We start from the raw sequence: 6,691 nt of genomic DNA on the forward strand, positions 1-6,691 counted from the left end.
GCTTGCAATGCAAAGAGGTTGGTGATGGAGTGACATTGCCTTCACCATGGAGTTGCGGGTACTTAGGTACTTGCAAGGAGATGGTGGTATGGTGGTGTTGCGTGTGTGGTGTTCGATTAGAAAGATATAATTTCTAAGTCCGGATTAGTGCTGTCAGTGGGGCCGCCGCTAACAGGTCCTGCACGGCCACCGTGGGGCTTGACTTGGCGCTATTCCGGACTTGGGGCGATCACGATGTCCCCGTGCGGGACTTAGAAGATGGAAGAACACAAGTACCCTTATCCCATTACTTGTGAGCGATTGGCATACGTTACCACATGAAGAGAAAAATTGGCTAAGTCCCGGATCCATATTATATGAAGAGAAAAATCGGCTAAGTCCCGGATCCATATTATATGAAGAGAAAAATCGGCTAAGTCCAGGATCCATATATAATAACCTAATAATCGGCTAAGTCCAGGATCCATATTATATGAAGAGAAAAATCGGCTAAGTCCAGGATCCATATATAATAACCTTATAATCGGCTAAGTCCAGGATCCATATGATATGAAGAGAAAAATCGGCTAAGTCCCAGATTGGGTCTGTCAGACATACACTATCAAGTTACCACACAAGCAAGCAAGATGGCCTAGTGATGGATCCATATGATATGAAGAGAAAAATCGGCTAAGTCCCAGATTGGGTCTGTCAGAAATACACTTCCAAGTTACCACACAAGCAAGCAAGATGGCCTAGTGAGGGATCCATATGATATGAAAGGAAAATTCGGCTAAGTCCCAGATTGGGTCTGTCAGAAATACACTTCCAAGTTACCACACAAGCAAGCAAGATGGCCTAGTGAGGGATCCATATGATATGAAGAGAAAAATCGGCTAAGTCCCAGATTGGGTCTGTCAGAAATACACTTCCAAGTTACCACACAAGCAAGCAAGATGGCCTAGTGAGGGATCCATATGATATGAAGAGAAAAATCGGCTAAGTTCGAGATTGGGTCTGTCAGAAATACACTATCAAGTTACCACACAAGCAAGCAAGATGGCCTAGTGATGGATCCATATAATATGAAGAGAAAAATCGGCTAAGTCCCAGATTGGGTCTGTCAGACATACACTTTCAAGTTACCACACAAGCAAGCAAGATGGCCTAGTGAGGGATCCATATGATATGAAGAGAAAAATCGGCTAAGTCCGAGATTGGGTCTGTCAGAAATACACTATCAAGTTACCACACAAGCAAGCAAGATGGCCTAGTGATGGATCCATATAATATGAAGAGAAAAATCGGCTAAGTCCCAGATTGGGTCTGTCAGAAATACACTTCCAAGTTACCACACAAGCAAGCAAGATGGCCTAGGGATGGATCCATATGATATGAAGAGAAAAATCGGCTAAGTTCAGGATCCATATAATATGAAGAGAAAAATCGGCTAAGTCCCAGATTGGGTCTGTCAGAATTACACTTTCAAGTTACCACACAAGCAAGCAAGATGGCCTAGTGATGGATCCATATGATATGAAGAGAAAAATCGGCTAAGTCCCAGATTGGGTCTGTCAGACATACACTTTCAAGTTACCACGCAAGCAAGCAAGATGGCCTAGTGATGGATCCATATGATATGAAGAGAAAAATTGGCTAAGTCCCAGATTGGGTCTGTCGGAAATACACTATCAAGTTACCACATGAGCAAGCAAGTTACCACATGAAGAGAAAGCCGGCAAAGTCCGGGAATGTTACCACATGAACTGGAAAATGGGCAAAAACCTACCTTTACAGGGAACGTGAATAAGTAAGGCTGTAGACATCGGATCGACAAGCCAAAGACTGATATGGAAAGGAAATGAGTAGTACTAACTTTCCTGAGAGTTGCAGAGCTTAGACTGCATATGAACGGAAGTTATTAAGCGTCAAAGTCAGAAAAGTTGCCCGAAGGAACACAAGTTCCAACTTAGAGCATGAATACCGCCTAGACGGAAAGAGGTACGGCCAGGCTGAGGAATAAGAAAATGTTGGCCAACATGTTCCCTAACTATCGCCCGAAGACCGTAAAGCAATCCAACATCAACCAAGAAAGTTATAGCCCGATCAAGGAAACACCTACTTTGCACGGATATTGCACCAAATACATGTACCAAGCACCTTCGGTTGCATACCTGCAGGGGCTTACCATAGTAGGCCATGGAAGACCGATATACCGAACATAATCACTTTCTATCTCCTCGGGTGTTGGAGATAGCGCTTTGCGGTATAAGAACGAAAGTTAGACCATATCTTGGTGCATCTTTTTGCCCGAGAACACAAGACCCTATCTACCAAGGCAAGAAAGTTGTGTGGGGACAAAATGTCCAAAAGTGCCCAAAGTGGCACACTTGAACCATATATTCGAGAAAAACACAAGTGTGGGCCCGAGCTAGCAAGTTGAAATGTTCTGACCGTCAGTAGCCCTAGTTGAGGTGCACTTATCATTATATGAGGCCAACGTGCCAGCTAGTCTCTAAAGGGGCGATATGGGTGTTCCAAGGTTTGTACCCAATTGAGGAAAAAACAGGGTAAGGTACGGTGTACCTCGAATAACTCGGGCTGTGGATGGCCTAGCAAGACAAACGACATAGCGTTGGAAAGGTCTCGAGGAGACCTAACTACCCTGAGAATATTATGGCAAAGACTTGAACGACCGAGAAGTTATTAAGTGCACAAGTGGTGAAGTTGCACCAAAGTCCGTGTTACCCGAAGTGGTACTCGAACACACAATATTCGACCAAAACACAAGTTTGGACACGAGCTAGCGAGCTACATTGTTCTGACCGTCAGTAGCCCTTACCAAGACACGCATTTGATTATATGAGGCCAAGCCGCTAGCTCGACTCGAAGTCGGTCATATGGTTGGTTGATGGTTTGGACCGACCACGTGGTGTACCAAGTTGTGGTATCTTTCATGAATTATAACTCGGTCAGTTTGCCACCGAGCGACAAGTTACGGCGTGATTTGGAATGGTCTTGAGTGGGACTATCTAGGAAAAATATGAACAGAAAATCAGCTTGTCTATGGGCGAAGCTATTAGTGAAACATATGGCAAAATGGGTCCGAAAACGAATGAAATGGGACTTGAGTCAAAAATAACCGCAAGTTGGAGAAGAGATAGCAAGCTTGCGTAGAACAATTATATTTGGTGCATGGTATCACCAACAAAAAAGTATATGGGGCCAAGGTGCTGGCTGGCCTCCAAAGTGGAGATATGGGCGATCCATAGTTTGTACCCAAGTACGAACAAGTATGGAAAAAACAGGGTAAGGTACCAAGTACCATTAATAACTTCGGCTGTAGATGGCCAAGCGAGGCAAACGGCTCACCGTTGGAAAGGTCTTGGGGAGACCTATCTACCCTGAAAGTTTCATGAGGCTGAGTTGAAATACCACGGAGATATTAGGTGATGATGGTCCAATTCGGGGACCAAGTCGCAGGAAATGGCACTTGACCAAAATCACCCTTGGAAGGTGAATACCGGCTTACCGGTAAGAGATAGCGACTTGGCGTAGAATATTCATAAGTTGGGCGTGTAGAGACGCAACTTTTATTATATGGGGCCAACCCGGTCAGGGTGCTCCAAGTCGGTCGTTTGGTCGGTTTATGGTTTGGGCCGACCACGTGGTGTACCAAGTTGAGGTACCTTTCATGAATTATAACTCGGTCAGTTTGCCACCGAGCGACAAGCTGCGGTGTGTTTTGGAATGGTCTTGAGTGGGACTATCAAGGAAAAATACCAATCGAAAATCAGCTTGTCCATGGCCGAAGCTATTAGTGAAACATATAGCAAAATGGGTCCAAAAACGAATGAAATGGGAATTGGACCAAGAATAACGGCAAGTTGGAGAAGAGATAGCAAGTTGGCGTAGAACAATTATATTTGGTGCATGGCATGACCAACAAAAAAGTATATGGGGCCAAGGTGCTGGCTGGCCTCCAAAGTGGAGATATGGGCGATCCAAAGTTTGTACCCAAGTACGAACAAGTATGGAAAAAACAGGGTAAGGTACCAAGTACCATGAATAACTTCGGCTGTAGATGGCCGAGCGAGGCAAACGGCTCACCGTTGGAAAGGTCTCGGGGAGACCTATCTACCCTGAAAGTTTCATGAGGCTGAGTTGAAAGACCACGGAGATATTAGGTGATGATGGTCGTATTCGGGGACCAAGTCGCAGGAAATGGCACTTGACCAAAATCCCCCTTGGAAGGTGAATACCGGCTTACCGGTAAGAGATAGCGACTTGGCGTAGAATAATCATAAGTTGGGCGTGTAGAGACGCAACTTTCATTATATGGGGCCAACCCGGTCAGGGTGCTCCAAGTCGGTCGTTTGGTCGGTTTATGGTTTGGGCCGACCACGTGGTGTACCAAATTGAGGTACCTTTCATGAATTATAACTCGGTCAGTTTGCCACCGAGCGACAAGTTGCGGTGTGTTTTGGAATGGTCTTGAGTGGAACTATCAAGGAAAAATACAAACAGAAAATCAGCTTGTCCATGGCCGAAGCTATTAGTGAAACATATAGCAAAATGGGTCCAAAAACGAATGAAATGAGACTTGGACCAAGAATAACGGCAAGTTGGAGAAGAGATAGCAAGTTGGCGTAGAACAATTATATTTGGTACATGGTATGACCAACAAAAAAGTATATGGAACCAAGGTGCTGGCTGGCCTCCAAAGTGGAGATATGGTCGATCCAAAGTTTGTACCCAAGTATGACAAAAACTGGTAGAGGTACCTTTCATGAATTACAGCTCAGGCTGTATGGCAATTAGCGGGACGCTCGGCTCTGGTATGGAATAGTCTTGAGTGGGACTATCAAGGAAAAATACGAACAAAAAATCACCATGTCCACGGACGAAGGTATTAGCGAAACTTAGAGCGAAATGGCGACAAAGTCGCTGGAAATGGCCCTTGGACCAAGTATACCGTCAAGGCGGTACGAGATAGCGAGTTGACGTAGAATATTTATAAGTTTGCCTCCACGAGACGAAAGTTTAGTTATATGGGGCCAACCCGCTCAGGGTTGTCCAAGTCGGTCATATGGCTGATCGAAATTTTCGACCAAGTACTGAGAAAACAGGGTAAGGTACCGTGTACCTCGAATAACTTCGGCTGTAGATGTCCGAGCGAGGCGAACGGCATAGCGTTGGAAAGGTCTTGAGGTGCTCTAGGCACTCTTAAAGTATGAGAAAGCTATCTGGAAAACTTGTGGAGATATTAGAGAAACATAGGGCCCAAAAGATACCAAGTCGCAGGAAATGGGCCCTCCAAGAACACCCTAAAATCCCAATTACGGCTAAGTTGCAGGCCAGCTAGCGAAGTGAAATGTTCTAGGCATAACTAGAACACGTTAAGGCGCAACTTTTTGAATCAGAACTTTTTTCGATATCTGGCCCCCAAAGGGGGGATATGGGCGATCCAAGGATTTTTCCAAGTTTCGGTACTTTTTACGGTATCGCTCATAGCTCCGGCTGTATGCAAGCAAATGACAATCTAAGACATGATTTGGAAAGGTATTGAGTAGTACTAACTTACGTTAGAACACAGCGAAGCGCTATCGGTTCATGGCAAGGCCGATATAAGCAGTCAAAGATGAAAAATGTTGACAAAATGAACAAAAATTACCTTGGTACGCGAATAGTGGCCAGGGATGAAGAGGTACGAAGGTGGTGTAGAACAATTATAATTAGAACTGGGTACGCTCTAAAAGTTTGCCGAAGACCGCAAAGCGCTCAGACCCATAGAAAGTGGCCATTTGGGCCGAACAGTGCGTGCAAAGAGGTGAAAATGCAAAAATTGCACTTTTGGGGGCGATTTGCGGGGGGAAGGAGGGGTCGGAGGGCAAAATGTCTCTTGACCAAAAAGTCTTATCTCGTCGAGATCTACAACATTGCCGAAGACCGCAAAGCGCTAGCTCGCAATCGAAAAATCGAGAATTTGAAAATTTTCTAAGTCTTGGGCTCCCTAAGGAAAAGTTTCAAAAATCACGTTTGTCCCCAATTTTGAAGGGGAAGGAGTCGGTTCCGGGGCATGGTGTCTTCGGCAAAAAGTCTTATCTTTTTGCGTACTTTCGACTAGTTCAATAAAAATTTTTGACCCAAAATTTGTTCGGCGGACCCCTAGGTCGAAAAACCCGAAAAAAGTCGAAAAAAGTCGAAAATGTCGAAAAATGAGAAAACCTCATATTCGGACTCTACACGAGCCCCAGATATTGAAAAGTGAAATCCGCGGTCGATTTGGAACAAAAAATTTACCTAGGCAAAGTTGTATGGAGGTAGGGACCCCTGAGAAAAAAGTTTGGTCCCGAGGCTCCTTGGACCACCAAGTCCCTAGGTCGGACCAAAATCGGAAAAAATCCGACCAAAGTCGAAAGTGTCGAAAATTTTAAAAAACCCCTTTTGGGGCCCTATGGCCTCCCTAGATAATGAAAAGTGAGGTCCGCGGCCGATCCGGAAGAAAAACTTGACCTAGGCAAACTTGTATGACGGTGGGGACCCAAAAAAATTTCGATGAGTGTAGTTTAGACAGGCCGGAAAATGTATCGGTGGTCCGTATCAAGGGACGTCTTTTAGTTCCATGGGGTGGTGGTCGTCGAACAAAGTCGCCTAGGTCGACCACCAGAAAGACCAGTCGTGTTGTAATGGATGTTTTGACCACTTTACT

Source organism: Anopheles ziemanni (genome assembly GCF_943734765.1).
Source record: "Anopheles ziemanni chromosome X unlocalized genomic scaffold, idAnoZiCoDA_A2_x.2 X_unloc_86, whole genome shotgun sequence".
Taxonomy (NCBI): Eukaryota; Metazoa; Arthropoda; class Insecta; order Diptera; family Culicidae; genus Anopheles; species Anopheles ziemanni.